The sequence below is a fragment of the Bubalus bubalis genome, chromosome 4 (genome assembly GCF_019923935.1).
Source record: "Bubalus bubalis isolate 160015118507 breed Murrah chromosome 4, NDDB_SH_1, whole genome shotgun sequence".
NCBI classification, from domain to species: Eukaryota; Metazoa; Chordata; class Mammalia; order Artiodactyla; family Bovidae; genus Bubalus; species Bubalus bubalis.
Window position 1 is genome coordinate 22988406 of NC_059160.1, and position 620 is coordinate 22989025.

The window sequence follows — 620 nt, forward strand, 5'->3', positions numbered from 1 at the left end:
GTCATAGAAGACAGATTTAAAATTAAATTGTTATTCCACTTGGAAGTTAGTCAGTGTTAGTGGCTCGGTCATATCCAGCTCTCTGTGACCCCATGGACTGTATCCCGCCAGGTTCCTATGTCCATGGAATTCTCCAGGCAAGAATACTGGAGTGGGTCACCATTCCCTTCTCCAGGGGATCTTCCTGACTCAGGAATTTCACTTGGAAAGAACTATATAAAGCCAAAAGGCAATGAAGTGAAATTCTTCGATGTGTAACATTTCTGGCCCTAGTTTCAAGGTGAAAGAGAAACAAGGTACACAGATTTTTCTCAATGAGAGAAGTCAACTTTCAGTATTGAAGGCTGAAAAGAAATGTGTATTGTGAAAGAGCAAGTTAACATTATGTGAAATGTCTCTATCAGAAATCTACTTGTCTTAAAAGATTTTATTACTGAAGAAGAGAGTGGCTGTCTGTAAATAAAAATCTCTGCAACAAGACAGCGGAGTTTCACTACTTTAAGGTCAAGGTATTAAAGAGAAACATAAAAATAAACATGTTTCACTGGAATGAGGAAGTATAAAAGGATAAAATCTTATCTCTTAGGGTGGTTGAATGAAAATGAAGTAAATGTGATGAT